Source organism: Chrysoperla carnea, chromosome 1, assembly GCF_905475395.1.
Source record: "Chrysoperla carnea chromosome 1, inChrCarn1.1, whole genome shotgun sequence".
Classification (NCBI taxonomy): Eukaryota; Metazoa; Arthropoda; class Insecta; order Neuroptera; family Chrysopidae; genus Chrysoperla; species Chrysoperla carnea.
In genome coordinates, this window is record NC_058337.1 from 84275382 (window position 1) to 84298650 (window position 23269).

At 29.7% G+C, this 23269-nt stretch overlaps 1 protein-coding gene across 1 annotated transcript in view; it reads left to right on the top strand.

Moving 5' to 3' along the window:
- Positions 1-23269, top strand: part of LOC123301277 (disintegrin and metalloproteinase domain-containing protein 10) — a 471166-nt gene that overhangs the window by 88081 nt on the left and 359816 nt on the right. The window lies entirely within an intron of this gene.

Here is a 23269-nt window from a genome sequence, read left to right on the forward strand (position 1 = left end):
ATGTACATTCGCATTTTAGTTATTAATTCAATTTTGGCAGGAATTAAGAAATATTTTGATCGTTATCTAAATATAGATTGGCACCAAATTTTCTGCTATAACTGAAAGTTAATGGATATAAAAAAATAAAATTTGTAAATAGTTTAAAGAATTGACCAAATTTTTTTTACAAGGGAGTTTTTGGGGTCGAAAATAATTTTCCCGAAAAGAATGACCCAATATTAGTGGGTTTCAAAAAATTCCCGATCAAAATCAAATTTTTTTAACTTTATGTCATCCGAATTAAAAAAATTAATTTTGCTCACATCCAAAAATTATCCAATTTTGATAAACCAAATATGTAATCCTACTAAATTTGGGTCATACTTTTCCAATTTGTGATCATAATTAACCTAGCTCTAATAGGTTTCAAAAAAATGGAGTCCTGGTCCCGGAATCAAGCACATAAATGATAGCTACCAAAAAACTGACAAAGCAGCTGAAAAGAATAACCCAAAATTAGTGGGTTTCAAAAAAATTCCAATCAGATCGGATCAAATTTGTCTGTGTTATAAAAAAAAATCGAATTTTTTTACTTTATGACGTCATCAGAATCCAAGAAATTTAATTTTGCTCTATCATCCAAATTTTATGCAATTTGGATAAACCAAGTATGTAATTCTACTAAATTTGGGTCATACTTTTCAAATTTATGATCATAATTAACCTAGCTCTAATAGGTTTCGAAAATGTAGAGACCTGGTCCCGCAATTAAATACATTAGTGATAGCAAGCAAAAACTGACATTACAACTGAAAAAATGACCTAAAATTAGTGGGTTTCAAAAAAAATTCCAATAAGATCGGATCAAATTTGCCTGTACTATCAAAAAAATCGAATTTATTAACTTTATGACGTATTCAGTATTCAAAAAATTTAATTTTGCTCTATCACCAAATTATGATATTTATAATATTGAAAATGAATGAGCGCCTTCTACATGATTCTTTACTAACTTTTTGTTCTACGTATAAAACATACGTTTTGTTTTGCACCTTTGCCACGACCTAGTTACGGACCTGAGCCACACTGCTTCTTTTTTTTTATTGAACGCTATTCCGACGGCTATATTGACTACCTCACGCCATCAGTGATTTTCTAAATAGATGGTTCAAACTATTGTAAATTTAATAGTATTTACATTAATCCTATCCAAAGAAAAACAAGTCAAAATATAGAGAAAAACTTTGACTATTATAATTCATAAACATCAATATTTAAAAAGGATCTGTATAAATATGTTTTTATCTTCCATACAGAAAACTTTTTGTTTGTGTTATAGCAACGAAAAAAAAAAAAAACAAACAAACAAACAAACAGATATCCTCTATAATATAAAATATCCCCACTTTATTTTTTTATGTTCACTATTGAAATAAAATACATAATATGTTTTCAACATAAATTATGGTTATATTTTTTAATAAAATGAACGGCACTAAATATTATTTAATCATAAAAAAAACCGCATTGCTATAGAGAAAAATATTCTTTGCTACGAGGAAGAAAAAATAAATACGTATAGTTATATTAACCCTTAATTGACGTCTTTATAAAGATATGATAAAGATTGCTTCATACGTAATCACGATATCTACAGTTTTCATGCTTCAAGGCTGATTGTCATCTATATTTACCTTTCGGTTTTGACGCACCTAAATATCTCTTTGTTTTCAGAAACATAATTAGTTTGATCTTAGACTATTTTCTACAATGAATTCCATTGTGCGCAGGATTAATTGCTCTTGAACAAGGATGAAAATCGATTCTTCAAATGTGAACGCCTTCCCTTAGAGTCAGTACACCTTTTTCGGAGTAGGAACTGCTCATAATAAAGTATGTGGGATCCTTCTAGCTCCCACTATGTACGTGGTTTCTTCTTTCGCTGCCTTGCCCATTTTTATCTGCTATATATGTTAAAATATTATTAGTTAACATTTAAGAGGTATTAGTGTAAATAACTGCTTTCACCAATGCTAAAATTTTGGAAAGGACATTATTGCTTGATGAGTAAAGCTCAAAACTAAAACTAAAATTAGTTGTTCTCTGTAGCCATTAAATAAAATGAATGAACAAATCTGTTTAAAACATACGGAGAAATCGTACTCAAATGCTCAATCAATGCCACTAAAAAATATCCAAAGCCGTTTGTTTAATTTTGTTGTATCAGTTTCATTATTTTAATTAGTTTAGTTTAAGGATATTTTCAACAAGTACATACATGTAGAAAATTATTATTCAAGGCCGTTTAAAAAAAATGTAATCAACCCCCGAACTAAAAAAAGGCGAGTTAAAAGTTTGACCGCTATGTGTGTGTGCATTTTAATTTTTCGGTTTCATTGGAAGATAATTTAACGGAGAGTGTTCCAAGCTATGTTCCAAGTGCGAGATTAGGGTTCCATACCCGAAGAAAACAAAAAAATTGGCGATGATCTTCAAATTCAGTTTGGAAAAGGCATGACATAATTGTAACGTATAAATAATTACTATGGAAATGAATGGTCAAATAAACCTGGCTCAATTCATTTGGAAAAGTGAATTGGTAAAAAAAGAACAAAGTCAACTCAAATATTTCAATTTCAAATAAAATATTTCCAAAAATTTGTCCCAAAAAATGACAGCTCTCTAAGTATCTATTTCATCTCATCTGATGTGCTTGGCCATCACTTTGATATTGATTTAAGAAGGAGTGTTATGAGTTTAAAGTGTTTATCTGTACGTCTGTGTGATTCTCAGTGGCATCGTAGCTCCTAAATAGTCGATCCGACTTGATTGAGAACATTTATAGCTAAGTTTCCAAAATTCGGTTTACAAGGAATAAATCGCATTTGCCGGGGATTTTTTAAACTTTGTAAATTTCACTTCTGGTTTACAAAAAATGTACAAATTTATAAAATAAAACACATAGAGCAATCTTTTAAGACACGCAATTTTATCGTACTTCATTAATTCTGCTTTTAAGAATTTCGTTTTTTTATTGTTTAAAATGTTGTTATAAATCTTGCTTAGTTACTAGTACCTATCAATTTTAAAATTTGTAGTGCAGTGTTATTAGGAACTGATAATATGTGTTTTTGTTCTACTACTTTCATATGATGCATCTTAAGGGTTAAGATTATGATGCTAAACCCGAAAAAAACACACACAGTGTTTGTAATATCACCCTCTTGTGTGTGGTTGGTTCTGGTAGCAGGTACTAGGTTTTTAAATAATATCAGGTGAAATAATCGCGTAAATGTATATACGTTGGTACATCCGTATGGTTCATTCATACAAGTATGTAAGTAATACACTGAAAGCAGCCAAGCCAACTACTTACTTTTGTGCAATAGTGAACATTATGTAAAACCTAACTAGGTCAAACTTGTGGTGGACTATATAAAATTTTATCATGGGACCAATTTGTTGCTCTACCAGTTTTACTCAATATGTGTAGCATCATCGTATAATATGTATTGCGAATGATCAAATCGAATAAAATTCGTCAATTTTGGGAATGGCTTACGGAATAATTATTAATTTTATTCCATTTGAAGTTGCAGAATTTTTGAATAATTCATTTAAACTTTACACTTAGGTCTCATCGTAATGTCAGTGCTCTTCTTACAATTTTCATCCAAAAAGTGCCGTTTTTATGGAGATATTAGAGAAAGTTCTAATATGAAAAGGATATTACGATTTATTAAACCATTTTTTTAAAGTAAAAGTTAATAAAGTAAAGATGATGGGTCTGATGACTTTTATCGATTCAAACAAATCTTTTTTTTAAATGGAATTTATTCAATATGCCTCATTTTCCACATTTTGATATATACAGGATAGTCTAATCAGTATCATCCAATGGTAGATAATTATTAAATAAAGACAATTTCTCAATACACTTAGAACTCACATTTTAGAAAAAAGTATATAATTGTTAATATTGCCAACACAATTGCTCAGAAAATTAGGAAATTATCACGCTATGCACCGAGCAGCGAACATTTCATAATGTTATTGTATTTGCAATAAAGCCAGTGACAATATAATTTTCTGGAAATGAAGTGATTCCACAGCCATATCTCCCCTGCTAGTTTTCGTAATTTATCACAATCAACGACTTTGAATCATGAAGGATGTTTAATTCATATTGTAAAATTTTCAATTTTTCTACCCAGAAATTTTGGCAATATATTCACAAAATTATAATTTTGATTTCAAAATTTCATCACCATTTATCTAGAAAGGACACTATCCCGGCCATAAGTGTATTGAGGTCATTATTTTAACGTTACCCAGCATTTGATGAGGTCTTGGGGTTAAAATTTGAACCACCTTATTATCGAAGGTATTTGAGTGCTCTTTTAGTAGATGTAAAAACCAAACATATAGCCAAAAAATAATTTCTATAAATTCTATAGCCAAACTATAACTTGTTTTAGCGACTATACCTCCTTATTAATTGTTAAGGCGACTCTCAAAACACGTAAGTGCATAATCTTGGCTCACATTCACTTTCACTTCTTAATTTAATTCGTACTTTTAATATTTCCAATAAATTTTAACCTCATATTTCAGTAAATACACTGGAGGGTTGGATAAAAATGTCAGCAATTATAATTGGCACTTGCTCTCCGATACAATTATGCGTTTCTTCAAGGTACGGGAAAAAGCCATCACTATCGTATATGTTGTCAGAGAACTTTCACCTGCTTTTCTTACTTAATATGTATTTTTACTCCACGGCAAAATCATCTCCAATTTGCGGCATTTTAAGACTTTTTATACTCTAAATAGACAGCCAGGTTACTAACTTGTAATCAGTCAGGTTACTGACTGAGGTCAAAGAAGAACTCAATTTATTTTTTCTTAAAAATATATGTATATCTTATTAAACTTATTTCGTATTTACCAAAGTTAACTGTCTAGACATAACCGACATAGACAGATTTCACCCTCAACTCACCTCCAACAAAAATACATAAATTACTTACAAAATCAACTTATTTGTATATGTTAAACTTATACATATTATAGTAGAAGCAGGTGTAGTACCATGAACTATAATTTACAGATCTTTATAAAAATTTTATTCCTACAATCTTTTTTTGTGAAATTATTTATTAAACAGCTATCTATAAAAACATGTGATTTGTAAAGTACATTATATACGAGTTCATTCCATGGTACAGTATCATAATGTACCAAGAAAAACACCCCTAGCGTCATCCTCTACCGATTGCGCCTGAAGGAGCTTTCTTCAATATGGAATCGTCATAATTTCTCGAGAAATTAGCATCATATTATGCATGTGATTGAAACAATAAGCATCTTATATGTTTCTCACACTGACTATCCATTACTTTGAATGTCCAGCAACTGCTTCAACTTTTATTTTTAATAACTCAGTACTATTGAGACTTGTTGTCCCTACTTATGCTCCGCTTCCTTATACTTGGTACTAATCTTTACTTGGTGGTGTCAAGATTTGAGGTTCATCACTTTACGAATTTAAAACTGTACCTCCTCAAAATTTAACTTTATGCTAAAAAACGTAAAACTATAATATGGTATAACAATTTACTCTTCGATGATAAATTATTTACATTGAGTGTGATACACACAGATATCCAATTTTCAGCTTACCTGCATTCTGATAGTAACCCCCTCCGTTATTTCAATACAAATGCTGTCCAGTAAATAAAAATATCTACCGAGAAATTACAGAATGCTTCAAGCTACATTGTATTCTAGGTACTACATCTTCCCCTGTACGTGTAGTTCACGTTGCTATTTAAACTATCTCAGGGAATATTGTATCTCTTTGTGGTACCTATACCGTACTAGTATTTACTATCTTACATTACGTTACTACTAAAAAAAGTAAATAAAAAATATTCCGGACTATCAAAAGATAAGAATTTGATTCATCAATTTATTGCATGAATTCAACTTATCTTCCATATATTTGTATATGTATGTCTGCTATTATATTATTATTGTTATCTTCGTTCAATGTTCCGGAGTATGTTTTTTTCTCGACTTTTTTTTTTTTTTTTTGGTTAAATAAAGTTTATTTCATTATAGCTATGGGATTTTGTCAATGCGGAAACGGATTATGTTTATACACATACATTGGCTAAATACAATGTGTACAAAATTTAATTATTTTTTAGCAATTAATGTCATGAACAGGGGGCTCATCGATCGAGCTAACATTGAAGGACGAAATAAAATGTTTATTTTTACGAGAAAAAACTTCATAAAACATATTTTTATTTTGAATTAGAAAATTTGTAACGACTTAAGTATGTGGCTATGTTATTATCAGAAGTTAAAGTTAACAGAGATAATTTAAAGTAAGTACAATGAAATTTGTATGTTATGACATAATAATTTACACATTTAAAAATTTGTATTGCTATTTTTTCAAATATTAATTACATATACTAACCAAGCGTTCACATCGATACTAACATTTCTTTCCCAAACCCACAAAAAATTTCTTTCCGTGTTCAAAAACAATTCATATAAAAAATCGAATATTAAAGATATAATAAATATGATTTATGTGAGTTAAAAAAATTGTTTAAATGTCTTAAATTTCTTTGAAAAATAATACATTATATAAATATTTTCTATGTCATTTGTGTTAGTTAACAAAATTTATTGAAATCCAATAAATTATACAGTAAATATTTTTTATATGTCACCGTCAGATTGTAAACTAACTATTAAAGTTAAAATTGTAAATTAATCCTCGCAGAAAAGATCCAAAAACCCTCATGGTCCGTGGTAACTTGACCCAGACCAACCAAACCTAACACAATGAGTTTATTTTTGTTAATTGGTACAGCCCGCTTACAATCTGGCAGAAATTAAAATATTACGGTGACATATACAAAAGACAAATAAAGTGTGTTAATTACTTTACTATTATTTGTGTTTCGTGAGTGCCCACTTCGTACGACTTGTTGTCTGTCCAATACAAGTTGTGATGTATTTTTTGATAAAATATACAAAAGCATTAACATTAGAAACTATTGCACTTGGTGGGCTAAAAGTTGCTATTCACATATGTTTCAATTAGTAATGATTTTTTACCCAATTTTAAAATAATATATTTTTGTTTTATTTTAAACTGTGATGTTTCCAAAATTAAACTTCATGAGTTTAAGGTCAGAAAGTATGGCAAGATGGTTTTGGTTAAGATCAGAAAATATGGTTATGGCGAAACATGAAAAAACATGATTTAACTAGTTTATCGGACTGTAAGCAGCAAATGATAAGGATGACACTGGCGCCAAGGTATTTCTCTTTTGGATTTGCGCAATGGAATTTCGTTTAGCAAGTGTTTTTTAATCGTTTATGTCTATGTGACCGCGTTGTTTCTATCTTTTTCTTTCTAATATAACGTTATAAATACGTTATTTGACCAATTAAATTTCTTTATAAAAAAGACTTTCTCAAATTTAATTTGCAGGCCTAATAGAGTGCCCGATTTCAATCCTATATAAATCGTTGCAATTTCGAAGAATTCAATTATTATTTACAATTTAACCTGAGTCAATAATTAATAGGTCAAAATGAGGGCTTAAAATGATATAACGTGGTATATCTGCTATAAAATCTTCGATGCATTAAATGCGGGAATTAGTATCTTGATTCTTTCAAAGTCAGGTTTGAATTTACAGTTCTGGAAATGGTAAATGGCGTCACTTTTGTTAACCCAAAAATTGTTCATTCAGCCCATAATTTCGAACAAATTTTGTCTACGGGACCACATAAAACAAATTTGTCTCATACATATTTAACTTTTATATACAAGTGAATAATATATATGATATTTTTATTTAGTTTTTGAATTGTGAATAATATCTATAAATCTTCTTTGGTGTGTTGTGTTTTTGTTTGCATTGTATAATTCATAGAGAAGTTACATTGGTGGAGACGCAAGAGGGATCGATTTATACCATAGAAATATTCTAAAACATACAATATACACACACAAGTTACAGTTAGAATTGATAAAGATAAATGTATTTTTTCTTTTTTTTTTTTTGCTGATGTCGAAAATAACAATTTTGAAGGTTTCCTCGTATTCTAGAGTTAATTTATATAACTTCATAACGACCGGACGAATGTCGTTGAAAAATTATCGTGATTAATTAATTTAATTGACTTTTTTATTAACTTACCGATTTTATTTTTTCTGTAATTTTTACAGGATTTTGGGAAACGGTTATTAAAAAAAATTTTCTTATCAAAAGTCTGTACTCATGTAAAAGAAATATCAGCTAGATCAATATTGATTGGTTCAAGCCTGGTTGGTGCTTATTGAGTATGGCTCAATGTTGTAAATCAAGATTTGTATCATCGTTTCAACGTTGGGTGTCAAATATTGACTGAAGTCCGGCTTCTGGTCTTCCTCCAAGCACGAGAGCAAGATAAAAAGATTTAATTGCGAGTTTGGTTGTCATGTCATGAAATAACGTTTTTCGGCTCAGTATATTTAACATGGGTTTGCCACGTGCTGTGCCTGAAGCCGATGTATGTGCTTCTAGTTAGTCAAGCTCTTTTGCCCCCACGGACATTTTCTCTGATATCATACTTGAAGGAAACATAAAAATTAATTAGCAACAAACTTATTTCATTTGCCTTGGCCAAGGTTTCAGCAAAGGATGGCATATCACGCTCTGGAAAATCAATACTGGAAAACCAAACCTTTATTAGCTATGCCAAGGACTAGGAAAGACTTGGCAAACGAAAATTCATATTTTCTTGGGCCAGGGTTTGCAAAACAATGTTGCTAAATCTCAATTCCGCCGTCAAACTTGGCATTACCATCAAGATTTTAAATTTACCATATTTATTAAAAATTAAGTTTCACTCGGGGCGATATGAAAGTCTAAAATTCTGAAATTCGCTCCGGCTCAAATATTATCAAAAAAGTAACAATAAAAGACAAAAGGAAAGTCTCATCACAGCAATACGTTCCGTGTGTCACAAACACATTATCAAATTTCGTAATTGGTAAAAGCTTTTCGATAACTAAAATTCAAGGTTAAAATTTGCATTTAAAGGAGAGTCTGGTCAAGGAAATTCAACATTGTTGACTATTATGTGTGTGATAGCAGTTACACGTTGGACATAGAAAATCCGAGAGTGAAATTACTTTAAAAGAATTTCCTTGCTGATAACGTGTAATTAGTTTATTGGCTTACATTAATTTTACAATCGCTTAGAAAAATATTTTTGTTACAAAGTTTTTTAAATTTAAAAAAAAGAGTTTAATTTTTGCAATTTGTATTGCCAATATAATCAAAATTATACGTCGATTTCTAAAAATAGCTTTCAAAATTTTGGCCACGTTGTTTCTGACATGATTTTTAGTTTTTAGATTAATTTATTACACTTTGTTGTTATTTATGTTTGTATATTTTATAAAATAAATATTAATTTCCTAACATAAGCTGTATTTTTAATGTATTTATATGTTTAAAAAAGTACATCAGCTGCTTATTTTGAGAACAATGTTGATTATTAAGAAATTTTAAGTCATGTTTAATGTTAAAAAATGTATTTATAATTACTTAAATAAGGTAATTTCTTAAGACTAATTCTAATAATTGTTTATATTTTGAAAGTGAATTTGTGTACAATCCTGCAATAAAATTCTACACAAGAAAAAAAGAAATATTTTAATTCTAATTAAAGTGAAATGTGAAACAACTAACACAGATATTCTTGCTTATCTATTGAATACAGAGTGGTCTACGTTTTAACCGCAAAGACTTCATTCCTACGGCCTATTCAATTGTCCATCGCTCAAAGACGTTTAGCTATCTTATAAAATAAGTTTTTTTTTACAATGGCGATAACTTTTAAAAATTCACTTACTTTTGTTAAAAACTTATTTCCAACCTGCATATGATATTAGATACCACCTCCCTAAATTTCTCTAATATCGTCTATAAAATAGCAGATTATAATAAATACTCTTTTACGAAGGTATATTAAGTTTAGTCCCAAGTTTGTAACGCTTAAAAATATTGATACCATGAACAAAATTTTGGTATAGGTTTTCATAAAATCACCTAATTAGTCCATTTTCAACTGTCGTCTGTCTGTCCGCCTGTCATCACGATTACTCAAAATGAATAGAGATATCAAGCTGAAATTTTTATAGCGTGCTGAGGATCTAAAAAGTGAAGTCAAGTTCGTAAATGAGCAACATAGGTCAATTGGGTCTTAGGTCCGTAGGACTCATCTTGTAAACCGTTAGAGATAGAACAAAAGTCTAAATGTAAAAAATGTTCTTTATAAATAAACAACTTTTGTTTGAAACATTATTTCATCACTGTTTACCCGTGAGAGCGCAAATTATGCGCAAATTGTATAGTATGTATGTTATGGCTATATCAGTTATATATGTGTGGCATGTATGTATGTGTAATGTGATAGAGTAATTAACACCGTCTATGGTATTTCAACAAATAACTCAGTCAATTGTTTGTTTTCACTTGTTTTATTATGACTTTCAGTTGTAGATTATTATTATTATGTTATTACAGATTCAGTTGTCTTTTAAATAACTCATTCCCAAACTTTAAAACGCCATTAAATCCTTATAAAAAAACATCTTTTATGGTTATTTTTTTAAACAAGAATTTATTATATTTTTTACCAAAAAAAAAAAAAAAATATATATATAATAATAATAAAAAGAACATAATTATAAATTAAGTCCATTTGATAAATGAAGACAAAGAATATATTTAAATTTTCTTCTTTTGGCGTAAAAGAATGTTCGGTTTAATGTTATACAAAACAACAAAACTTATGGTATTAAAATTTATAATACAGTCTTAAAAAATAAACGATCTCAATTTAGTGAGTAGATAATATAGTTAAAGTATTTAATATTTTATAAAAACATCATTCAAATCGTTTCATATTAAAGTTAGTGCTTATATAAAATAAAATGGCGTGGAGAATAGGCTAGAGCTACAGAAAATTTTACATTTAATCTCGAAACAAAGTTTGTTCCATAGTCTAACACAATGGTGTTTATAGAAAATGTGAAGAAAACTAAAATTGGTTGATTTGTTTCAACTTTTCTAGGTATTGAAACATTTTTTTAAATTGCCAAATTAATAGATAAAGTCAATCCGAGATGTGCAAATTTGCCTCCGAGACATTTTCAAAAACCTATACATTATTATTATTGCGAATAGATTTAAACTTTTGATTTGTGCCGAATTTATTTGGCTGCAACAACTCAAACACTTGTCCATCCATTTCAGATATCTGAAGAAGTTACGAAAGATTTTACGAGACTGACACCAAATTAGCAGTGAGTAGCGAGTTAACATACAAAATGAAAGTAATTTCGATTAGGTCATTCATACTGATTATGACTGTTTGGTAGTCGATATACGTATTTATATAATACAAGAAGCTGTTGAAAACTAAAACTATTGGCTTCCATATCTTTAAAGTTTTTGCAGATTGTAATTGGTGAATTTTGTTATAAGACCAGTTTCAGTAAACCGTTTTTAAAGTTGCACCACGCCTGCGTTATATGAGAAACAACAGGTTATTGAATTTTCCCATCATTTCCGTCTTAATTTGTATGTATATTTATATTAGAATTGATAACTCGAGAGAAGAATTAGGTAGAGTTCTATCAAACCAAAGTGGCACTGCAAAAGAGATATATATGTATGGGCACTCTTATCTACACTCTCTCTTGCTCAGTGCCACTTGCGTTTGATAGAACTATATTAAAAACAAAGCTTTACAAAAACCCATAAACTAGATATGCGCGAGTTATGATACTATCATTTGTATTGCAGTATGCTTTTATGAAAATAATATAATTGCACATTGAAAAGTTCTAAATTATTGAAAAAAATAATCAATTTTTATGCTGAATAAAAATTGGAATAGTTTCTACTGCCTGTGACTTGCAATTCTCTTATATTTGGCTTTATAAATCCTTTTAACATCTTCCCTAACCGACACCAACATTCATCATGCCAACACCTAATACATATTCTTTTTTTTTTAAATCTACTATTTTATAAAAACATTCTACACTATTTGAGTTTCTTTGATATATGAAAGTATATCTTAACTTTTATAAAATGGTTTCTGTGTATGTCTTGTTAAAGAATCAATGAAAACCGATTGGACCGAGTTTGATGAAATATAATTTTTTTAAAAGCTTGTGGTTTGTCCATGAAACTTTGATGAAATACATATTCTCGTAAATACAACAAAAACCGGAAATTTAATGATAAAAATCACAATTTCTTACAATTCGACGTAATTTTTTTAAAGCATATTACTGTACTTAAACATTCTAAACTAAATATCTACATTACTAGCTGGATCCATGCGGAATTCCGTTTTCGTAGTTACCGTAACCCGTAGCTACCCTGTATCCGTGACTAAAAACAACAAACAACAAATTTCTTAAGTTCTTAAATATTTGTAGAACATTTATTAAAAATAGTAATGATATGTTTAGAGTGTTAGGATTGCATCTGTTAAAAACTAACATGTTTGCCTAATAATGTTTTGAGTATTCTATGTTTAGAGTATCAGGAGAGCATCTGTAAAAACTGACATGTTTTCTTAATAAACTTATTATTCAAATTTTTTTTATTATTTATGATAATTTTTCGTTCAAATTATTTGTCCAGCGTGTTTTTTCCTAAGCGGTACATTTTTAGACCTTGAGTATATTTTTCAAATTGTCAAATATAGACAAAATAAGCTTGAAAATGAGGGGTTAGTCATGGAATTTGATAAAGGAATAAGGAAGTTTAGGGTAGGACGGAAAAAAATAAGAGTAATGATGTATAACATAGTGGCTCTGAGGGTAAAGGATAAAGATCGTCTTATTATCCAAAGAGTGGGGATGAAGCTAATGACAAACAAAGAGCAGAGTGAAGTGAGGGTAAGTGAGGTGATAAATATCAAAGCAAGGTCTAAGACATTAGGGGCAGACTAAGTGAGGATAAGAAGAATGAAGAATAATTCATTGTTGGTATTGGCCAGCGAAACGGATGTGTAACGGCTAGTATAGTACAAAAGTTTACAAAGCCTATTTTCACATTTTGAAGACACACACACACATAAACAACATAATATCTTTGTTGATGTGATGATGCTGATATAGAATGGATGATATAGTTGTTTGTAAATATTTAAATTACATTCTATTTTGTGATTATATATTCATATATTTACATATATTTTAAGTTTATATTATACAATATATACATTATACATATAATACACATACTTTTTTTATTTTATTTTATAGATGTTGAAGACGTTTGTAATTTGCAAATGTTATATCCATCTTTTAAAAAATTCATATTTTATATATGTACATATTTATACCGGAGGGTTCATGGAAACGTAGCGAGTTAACGTATAATCGATTATTGCTTGTAAACATGTAAGAAATCTATGGGATTCCTTGCCTATTGCGTATTTAATAAACAATCAAATGTGGTTACAGCCGATTTTCTCCAATGCGTAAACTAAAAAAATCAAAGATATCCAATTGTAGAAAGAGATCACAAGTTTCCGTCACAAAATCAATTGCATTGTCCAAAACATGTTGATGAGAAACTTTGTATTCAACATACAATTTCATTTACGCTCTCTTCTTTCCAATTCTCCAATTCTCCAATTCGTGAAGTGTGTAGTAGTCCATAAGAATTCACTTCCGTAGCAAACGGTTTTTCTACGATATGCAATGACGTACAGAAATTTATTTTGACCATAGCGCTAATAGAAAATCACTTTTTCTCTAAATGAAGAATACGCAATTCAAATATGTAAAAAATAACGAAAAGCTTGCAAAGTGAATAATTATAAGAGTTATTGTGTCAATAGACTATTTGACAGTATGAAAAATATATCATTAATAATGGCTGCACAAATTATGAGTCAATCTATTTGTGATAATCTATTACAAAAAATGCCAATTTTATTTGGCTGAAAATGGAGCTCATTTTTGAAAAGAACAAAAAATTTTAAAAACAAACACTCTTTATGCGCTCTGTAAATAAAAGCAGTCAGTTAATTTTTGATGGATTACAGAAACCAGACAAGTATACCCTATCTAAATTCAAAAATTCCTTGCTTTCCGAAAGATTTAATTACAATCGGCTCAGTGACCGTGCGAGTAAAGTCACAAATCGTCTTTAACCGTTGACTACTGACTGGGAGGTTGTGGGTTCGAATCCAGGCAACGGCAGTCTGATCCATTATAATTAATGGGGCGATAAATTGATCACACTGTCGTCGCTTGGATAAGAACGAAGTAACCAATTGCACCCACATAAAAAAAAATGGAGGTCAAGCCCCATTATTATTATAATTATTATACCCTTAAATATTTAATTATTTTTACATATTTCCTTAATTAAATAATACTTTTAATACCAAACAATTTTTTATAATCAACCAAATTATTTACAGGTTGGCTGATAAGTCCCCGGTCTGACACATAAATGGCGTCGCTAGTATTAAATGCATATTATTTTTATATAGTACCAACCTTCAAATGATTCGTGTCAAAATTTGACGTCTGTAAGTCAATTAGTTTGTGAGATAGAGCGTCTTTTGTGAAGCAACTTTTGTTATTGTGAAAAAAATGGAAAAAATGGAATTTCGTGTTTTGATAAAATACTGTTTTCTGAAGGGAAAAAATACAGAGTCCGGAAACTCATTATCAAGCCAAGTTTTTGCTTCCACTGTATTTTTTCCCTTCAGAAAACAGTATTTTATCAAAACACGAAATTCCTTTTTTTCCATTTTTTTCACAATAACAAAAGTTGCTTCACAAAAGACGCTCTATCTCACAAACTAATTGACTTACAGACGTCAAATTTTGACACGAATCATTTGAAGGTTGGTACTATATAAAAATAATATGCATTTAATACTAGCGACGCCATTTATGTGTCAGACCGGGGACTTATCAGCCAACCTATTAATCGTTAAATGTGTATAAAAATAATAATAAATTGTTTGACACCCACATTAATTTAATAAAAAAATTATATACATAATTGGTATTATTTCTTATGAAATTTGTCATGAATTGAATGTAAATTTTTTTATTTATACATTTATTGTCACGTAAGGCACAGACGTGATGCATTTACAGACACATTATTTAAAATTTACTAACATTGACATACCTAGTAGAAAGATATTTTTACGAACCCATCGGTATATTTATTCTAAAGACAACAACGAATCAACCAACCACTTGATAAACATAAAACCTCTTCATCGCTATACGAACGAATATGTCGTCATTTAAATGAATATAAACAAATTTTATAATAATTTTAAATACATATACATACATATTATTTTTCCATTTACTTAATAATCACACGTCTTCACTGAACAACAAAACTATTTAAAAGAGAAGAATATATTAAAAATATCATTTCATACTTCGAGTAATTCATGTTTTATTTGTTTAGGTACTTGTATCGTATCCCATTTCAAAGATATTTCGGTAACAAATGTCTCTCTTGTACACTTATAAACACTAGTCAAAATAAATACTTTAAATCTTCTTATTGAGAATTTCCGATATAGCTACGTGTAAGGAATTACACTAAAAATAGGATGTCTGCTCTTTTACTTAGTATAAGAAAGTAAACGGGTGCAAGAAAAATTGTATGCGAGAAGAAAGTTTTTTGGGTATGCTTGATATTATTATTATTATTTTTTAGTCTTGTAAGCCGATAGCAGCCCCACTTTAGTCTTATCGTAAGTCTAAACTAATCAGGAACCCACAGAAACACACACACACACACACACACACACACACACACACACACACACGCGTACAGAAGAATTATATGCACAGTTTTCAAAAAGAAATATCATAGGAGGGAATATAGTTCTTAATTTCTGTCAATTGATAGACGGTCCAAGAGATCTCAGGGGCCATATAACAACAAGATCAAAGACGAATTAAAGTATGGAAAAACCTGTGTATTCAACAGAGTTACATTGACTTTCAAACTGATGTCAAAATTTGAAGTAGGTGAAAAGCGGCATTTAAGCCGCAGTCCGCCACCAAATTAGCAAAGAGTAACATTCACTAGCTAATTCTTACTGATGATGACTACTTGGTAGTCGAAAATACGTATTTTAAAAATACAAAAAACTGATCTAGGAATTGGGGCAAAAATCGAAATTTATTTCGACATATCCTAGAGTTCTCATTTATTATCTTCGATAATATTTATATTTCAAACTGATGTCAAAATTTGAAGTAGGTGAAAAGCGGCATTTAAGATTCATTTAAGATATTTCTTACAGTAGTAATTATAAAGGATGTCTTTTTTAAGTTGACATATGCTTGAAACTCGATAAAGAAATTTCATCGGGGAAAATGCCTTAAGAGAAAAATGTTAGTTTCAAAGGCACACATCTTATACGGGTATTGAATTCATTCTAAATTTTCAGGTTCAATTAAATCCTCACTCTAATTCATAATTGGCAAACATTAGGTGAGATTAGAAAGTTGTTCTTTATAAATACGCTTTTTTTGTTAACGAATAGTTTAGACAGTAATCGATAGCAAAAATCTAGCTACTTGTGCGTTTGTTGATTCAATTTGAACAAAAATGATCTTTATAGAACTTATTGGAAATTTTTTTCGAAGACTGCCTAAATTTCGCAGAAATAATTATACGAAATAATAATTTTGATACAAAAAAACTATTTTGGATAAAACTTTCCGTTTTTGGCTAAACTGTACGATTTGCGGAAGAATGTTTCGAACAAAAAATGTTACAGAACAAAAAGAATTTCAAGCATAGTTCAACCTTAAAAAGACATCTTGTATATCATAACATATCTCCCCTATGGATAGCGAGCGGAGACTGCAGCATCTCGTTTCTAAATATCTCTAGACGATCATATGAAAGTTGACGTATAAAACAATTAAATAAACACTTTTATAAACAACATAAATGTTTTTAGTTACAGATAGTCGGTTGAGATGATGGCATGTCATTACACTTGACTTGATATGATGCTGTGCTGTACTGTGCGCTTGGTACTTTGTGATAATTAATTCAATTACGAAGTTAACACGTGCAAATACGTAGTCTAAACAATTCAATCAATTCAACATAATGTACATTGTAGAATTATTCAACCAAATAATTATTATAAAGTTTTATAATGCAAGGGCTTGGTTTGAAGTCAAGAATTAGCTACTACATTTCAAATTTTCTTTAAAGATTTTATTTTACTTACTTTTTTACTTACTTCTGTCCTCTATCTTACATAAATTATATGTCTTCAGTCATAATAGGCATATTTTCTACAAGAGTAAAGTTTTTTGTTTTTTAATTTTTTTTTTTTCGAAAGTTTAATAAAAATTACTAAGAAAAATTAGAATAAAAAATTTTTTTAAACTGATTTTTAATGTAAATTTATAATTGAAAATGGGTTTTCTAAACTATGAACTCAAACGCAAGTGACGCCAACACATCGTTTTAGCAAAGCCACCACACGGAAAAATGATAAAATAACATCCAGAATGCTTGTTTCTGAATTGCATTCACTATATTATAATGTAATTTTCCATAGAAACGAACTGAAAAATGTAAATTTAGCATGATTCCGATTGGCTCACAGCCTCAACGGGTGTAAATACGTCACTATCGTTTTTTGTTTTTTTTTTTTTTTTTTTTTTTTTTTTTTTTTTTAGAAATATAACTCCCTTTTTATTAATAATTAATAAAATAATTGAATTATTAATTTAAAAAAAAATTACTTAAATATGCCTTAGATTTTCTTTCAATTATATATTAATTTATGATTAAAAAAAAATAATTTAAAAACTAATGAGAAATTTATTCCCGATAAGAAATATGATAAGAACAAACACTTGTTATCAAAATAATAGGCATTATGATTCAAATGATATGTAAACTCGATGCAGTAAAATTTTATGTAAAACACTTAAGGAGATATGCAAGGAATGAATAATACTAGGGATATCAATAAAACTTTATTTATACATTTTTTGATTAACAAAGTTTCCAAAAATCACAAAAAATTCCTAGGTCATCGGGCTTTTTATTATTATTTTATCGCTCAAAGTTGGCATTCTTGTAGTTAATAATAATACCATAAAAATATAAGGTCAATACTATAAAAACAAAATTTTAATTTAATTATCGAAGATTCACCACTTAATGAAGAGAGACGACTATAGTTAGTAGATGAACAGAGACGACCATAAACAGTACTTGCACACAATATATTATATATTTTTGTAGTTGCGTTTCACAAAAACACTTATTTAATTAATAATAATAAATAATAAGCTTTATTGATATAAATTAATAAAATTTGAATCAAACAAAGTTCGAACTTAAATAACAAATCCTGACAAAAAGTTAAAGAAAAAAAAAAAAATTAAGAAAGCAATAATACTAGTAATAATAACAGAAATAATAATATAATAATCGTATAACTAAAAAGTTAGAAAAAATACAAAGATGCAAAGTAAACAGTTTACACAAGAAAATTTTTTCTTTTTTCCAAAAACCCACTTATAAATTTACAAACTTTCACACACATAGACGTATCTCTCACATTTAAAATATTGTCAACTGTATCACCCAATACACGTATAATATGGTCTCGCATTACTAAGTCAACTCCCGCACAGTCTAAGAGAAGATGATGACCTGACTCGCACCCATTGCACAAAACACACACACGTTCTCCATCTCTCTTCGCCTTGTTTTCCCAAGCAAATCTTCCGAGTCTAAAATTTGTTAATACTCTTCTCAAATTCCTATCATCTAACATTTTTAAATATGGGGCTCCATTATCAAATTTTCCTATTATATTAAAGGTTTGTAGAGACCTTTTGCTTGCAACACTTTTCAGCATATTATCTCTATAAAAATCTTCCACACGAGCTTTTACGCGTTTTTTCCATTGGATATAATCCACATTGCTCCCAACGTGAAGTATTCCTTCATCCACTAACTTTCTAGCACAGTCATTCATTTGTATGTAATTAATACAATTTTTAGCGCTTTCTTTTTGTATCAGCCTACCTTCATTGTTCAAAACTCTAAACATGTAAGAGAGAGATTGCAGAGTTGAATATGCTTCCAGCGGAAATTCACCAATTTCTAGCAATACTGCATCGCTCGGCGTACACTTAGCTACGCCCAGAATTTCTTTATAGATTAAGTTTAAGAATTTTGTTAATTCCACAGTATGCTCTAAACCCCATACTTGGCAAGCAAATGTGAGTAATGGAATTATCAAAGCTTTAACCATTTGGATTATTACCTTAAAAGGAAATTCATTGTATCCATACATTTGTTTACGAATGGACATCCACACACTCCTTGCTTTAACTATCATATTTTCATGGTGTGTCTTCCACTGCCCTTTATAGTTGATGTATGTTCCCAAATATTTAAATACTTTCACATTCTCAATAATTTTTCCACTAATAGACCACTGCTCCTTCACACTATGCTTAGAGCCTTTACTAATTATAAGCATTTTTGTTTTTTCTGTATTTAAATTTAAATGCCATCGATTGCAATACTCATTTACATTAGCCAAAGCTCTTCTCATTCCTCCTATACTTTGTGAAAGCAGAACCACGTCATCTGCATACATCAGTAGTTTTATCTCATGAGATCCAAAGCAAGGTCCAACAGTGTCCAAAGAATTCAAATACTTGGGCAGATCATTTATAAATAGAATGAAAAGAAGAGCGGATAATTGGCATCCTTGACGAACACCTCTATCACTACTAAAGGTCTCAGTTACTGCATTACTATCGTATTTAATGCACCATGATGCATTAACGTAAATCGACTTAACTGCTTCAATTAAATCGTTTGGTATGCCCATATTATATAATTTTTCCCAAAGCATGTCTCTGTTTACCAAGTCGAAAGCCTTGGTAAAATCAAGAAAACAACAATAGAGTTTACTCCGTTTCATACGGATGCTTCTGTCAATAAGGCCTTTAAGGACAATAATATTGTCCTGCACTCCATATCCTTTCCTAAAACCAGATTGATATTCAGATATAATACTGTTATCTTCAACCCATTTCGTGATTTTGTTCGCAAGCATTCCCGTGTATACTTTACTTATGTTAGGCAACAGAGACAGACCCCTATAATTATTAGCATCCTTTTTGTTCCCCTTTCCTTTATAGAGGTTACATATGACACCTGTCGACCATGCTGACGGAAAATATGTATTTTGCCCCATTTTTTGAAAGAGTCCCGTTAACACACTTACAAAGCTATGATGAGTGCTAAGACATAAAATGAATTCATTCAGAATGCCATCCTTTCCAGGTGCTTTGCCCTTTTTGACATTCATTAGCGACCACTGTACATCCTCTACACTCCATTCGAGACCTGGAACTGTTGTTCTGTTGTTTGAATTAATATTATTTACAGACGCATCATCATGATTAAATAAATCTTTGTAATGCTTGATCCAATTTCTTATAGGTATTTGCTTGCTGTCATATATGTTTCGCGTTTTTATTTGTTGCCATAGTTTTTGTGTGTCGTTTGTCTCTAGAGCGTTTTTTATGTTTTCAATTTTCTTTTTTTCCAAGCATTTTTTTTTATGACTACAAAGTAGTTTGTATTCACGCTTGCTATTTAAAAAGAGTTGAATATTATTTACAGATTTCATCTTTCTCATTTCCCTTAAGCATTTTTTCATAAACTTTCTTTTAGCTAAGCATTCACTATCGAACCATTCACATTTGCCAATTGGGTTATGACACGCCATATTATGTTTTCTGGAATCGGATAATAGATATTCTATCCACAAATCAAACACTTTAACAGCCGAATCTAACTCGTTTTGTTCAGTAAAGTATTCAATTCCAATTTTGAAAAATTCGGATTCCGATGACGAAAGTCTATTTTCAACTAACTTTTCACTTTCCGTTGACCATTTATATCCTTTAATCGAAAATAATCGTACCCCACAATCCAAATTCTTCCTTACATTACCATTGCTGATAATTGAAAGCTCCATCGGAAAATGATAGGAAAGACATTCTTCACCAACATTCATCTTGTCAACATGTTGAAACAGCTCTTGTGACAAAATTATATAATCAATAACACTAGAACCTAGTGAGCTAACATATGTCCATTCTCCATGTAAATCACCGTTTTCTCTCCCGTTGGCTAAATATAATTGCGTACGTTCACAAAGCTGAAGTAAATGCTTGCCATACTTATTGACTTTATCGTCTTTGCTTATTTAATTAAGAATCAGTCACCAAAAAGTTTAAATTTTACTTTTACATAGTTTTATTAAGCACAAGTATTCCAATTTAAAAAAGGCAATTTATTTAGATTTTATCCAATTTTTCCAATATTCTCCATTAAATTCATATGTTCTTCACATATGCCGTCATCACAGTCTCTCTGGCATCTCGTATTTCATTGAAATATATTGTATATTCCAATCTAAATTTAAATTTATCTATAATATTTTCTTTTAATTGAAAATTTAATAAATTGAGTATGTATTGACTGTGTGAGAACTAAAACTAAACATATCAACCATTAAATTAATTACTAGAGCGAGTAATAGAAATATATAAATAGTAGTGATGTGCTCGATTAGCAAAAATGTTACTCCTTGGTTAAAGATACATATAAAGACAATGTGCGCCATGTTCGTGGAAACTGATACGGATCTTTGTTTTAAACAACATATTTCTTTGGTGAGTGCTTCAATAAACACAGAAATTAACTTTAAAAAAATTGAAATCTTGCTAAAAACACAGACAAAAGTGGCTCGTAAGAATTGAGGCGTTGGGGCGGAGGAGACGAAAAATAGAACTTATATGTCTGTTAATATTAAGGAACTAGTAATTTTAATAAAGTTGTAGAAAATCACTTACAAAATTATTTACCCCACGACCATTTACTGTATATTTACTTAAATTGATTTATGAATTTGTATAACTAGTGGAGAGACGTAAGCTTTTTACCTCGGAATCCAAGAACATTCAATGGATTTTTGTAAAAACTGTGCCACTGCATTGTTTAAAGCTTACCTAAAGAAGTTAAAAAAAATGTGTACGATCTTGTCCAGGGGGTGGGGGCTTACCGCTTCTCGGGGTGGAAAAATTTAGTCTGAAAATGACAACGGGAATCCAATAAATTCTAAGCAAAAAGTGTCATTGAAACATATTTAGACATGTTAATACTTTCCGACGTTTTGGTAATTAAAATTCGGAGTATTTAACGTCAAATAATAGAAAAATTTGACGTTTTTTGAAAAAAGTATATCGTATTCTTTTTAAAGTACTATAAAAACCTTTAAAATGAGAATAGTCAATTGCATAAAAATTAACGGAGTTATGATGAAAACAAAGTTTATCGGATCTATCTTTTTATGTTTTATTCAGTACAAAAATTGATGAATTTACCACGAGAACTAAAACTAATGCTTGCCACTTTCCAATTAACTTTATTTAGGTACTGGCAACAGGCTCAAGAAGTTCTAGCAGTTTCGGATAAATGTTTTTTGAAATATTGCAAATTAAATGCAAAAATTTTTTTCGAAAAATACAAATAAATATCTTTATCGTTAAATAACTCGAAAAATAATAAAGTTACAGAAAAATGTTTCGATGGATATATGTGATATATTAACTATTTTTACTCTTTTAATTTACAATAAAATCCCAACATAATTATAGGATCCGAGAACACGAATATTCGGCACATCACTAATAAATAGAGAGTATAGTTACAATACTGTGAGCTGCACCACGTTCTGTTCAATACAAAATGTTTTAATAAATATAAATGGAATTGAAATAATAATAATCATTTTATCTGCGACACCCATTTTGTCTACAACAAGTTAGTTGTTATAGATATACTATTGCAGTTTTGAAATAATAATAATATGTAGTTATAAGCCTGCTATAGTTTATATCTCATCAATATACAATACGAATAATAATCATTTAAAACGTAATGCAGTGGAACCTCGTTAAGTCTTCAGTATGTCGCAAAAGATATCCCTATATACGCGGTATCTCGAATTATTTAGACTTTGTAACTTGAACAAAATGTTATTTTTATACTCTGTATAAGTCGAATTTCAAAAAGCAGACTTCATAAGTCGTAGTTAGTAAAATATA